A 1,829-nucleotide genomic window follows, 5' to 3' on the forward strand; every position below is an offset into this window, starting at 1 on the left:
GTTATCAGCATGTCTTGGCTGCACCCCTCCTGGGCGCTGCCGCCTCTGGGCGCTGTACTCTGGTGAGATTTATCTACAACTGCATCTGTTGGGTGCCTGCAGCATGAGAGGCAGTGGCTGGCCCCACCATGAAGAAAACACACACGGGGGTTGGGGGGGAACCTGTCCTCTCCAGGGACTTTCAATCACAAACACTCCCAGAAGCAGGGCTTCGAGTGGGATGAAAAGAATGTATGTTTGTAAGGGGGGGGGGGACAAAAAAGAGGTGCTGCTAACCAGAACCCCAGTAGTTATGCTCTCTCCCTTAAATTATGGTTATTGCATACTGGTTACCCAGTATTTCACCCACAATTGGCATACTGGCGTCCCCTTATAAGCAGTGCTTAATTTGTGCTTGTTGTTTCCGGTGCTGAGCACCAGCACTTATTTTTGAGGGCCGGGTCTTATTCTTCTGCCTCAAGCATTTGATGCCGGAAAAAGACACGTATGGGAAAGACGGATGAGGTGGAAAATGAAAAAGCATCACAACTGGAGAAAGCAGAAAGCTGCAAGAGTGAGCTGAAGGGGCAGGGAGTGGCTTTATATGGATTGAAGAGGCCCGAGATGGCTTCAGGATTACGCTGCCTCGGTATTCCGTGTTCCCACATTTAATTGCAGCAGCTGCGTGTTTAAGAGGAGGGCTTTGGGCACCGGCATGTTTTTATTTACAAATTAAGCACTGCTTTAAGTCCCTAATATACAGTACTTAGGTACCCAGGGCATTGGGGTTCCAGGGTATCCCTGTGGGCTGCAGCATTTCTTTTGCCACCCCTAGGGAGCCCATGCAAAGGCTTCTGCAGGACTACCAGCCTGCGTGAAAAGGTGCATGCACCCTTTCACTGCCATTTACACTGCACCAGGTCACTTATAAGCCACCCCTATAGCAGGCCCTCCAGCTCTGAGGGCAGGGTGCAGAGTACCTGTGTGTGAGGGCACCCCTGCACTAGCAGAGGTGCCCCCACAATGTCCAGGACCATTTTCCCAAACTTCGTGAGTGCGGGGATGCCATTTTACATGTGTACTGGAAATAGGTCACTACCTATTCCCAGCTACATAATGGTAACTCCGAACATAGGCATATTTGGTATCCAACATGTTAGAATCATACCCCAAGGCTTTTGCAAGCATTGGTTGTATGATTCCATGCACTCTGGGGGCTCCTTAGAGGACCCCCAGTACTGCCACACCAGCCTTCTGAGGGTTTCCAGGCAGCCCCAGCTGCTGCCACCTCTCAGACAGGTTTCTGCCCTCCTGTTGCTCAAGCAGCTCGAGCTCAGGAAGGCAGAATAAAGGATTTCCTTTGGGAGAGGGTGTAACACCCTCTCCCCATGGAAATAGGTGTTACAGGCAGGGGAGGGGTAGCCTCCCAGAGCCTCTGGAAATGCTTTGAAGGGCACAGATGGTGCCCATCTCTGCATAAGCCAGTCTACACCGGTTCAGGGATCTCCCAGCCCTGCTCTGGCGCGAAACTGGACAAAGGAAAGGGGAGTGACCACTCCCCTGTCCATCACCACCCCAGGGGTGGTGCCCAGAGCTCCTCCAGAGTGTCCCTGGGTTTTGCCATCTTGGACTCAAGATTGGCAGGAAACTCTGGGAGCATCTGAGAGGCCAGTGCCAGCTGGTGATGTCAGAGCCTTCCCCTGATAGGTGCTTATCTGGTTAGGTGACCAATCCCCCTTTCAGGGCTATTTAGGGTCATTCTCCTGGGTGTTTCCTCAGATTCGGATTGCAGGACTCCAGCAGGAATCATCTGCATCCTTTACTTCATCTTCTACCGACGGATCAATGGA

Source organism: Pleurodeles waltl, chromosome 5, assembly GCF_031143425.1.
Source record: "Pleurodeles waltl isolate 20211129_DDA chromosome 5, aPleWal1.hap1.20221129, whole genome shotgun sequence".
In the NCBI taxonomy this organism is placed as follows: domain Eukaryota; kingdom Metazoa; phylum Chordata; class Amphibia; order Caudata; family Salamandridae; genus Pleurodeles; species Pleurodeles waltl.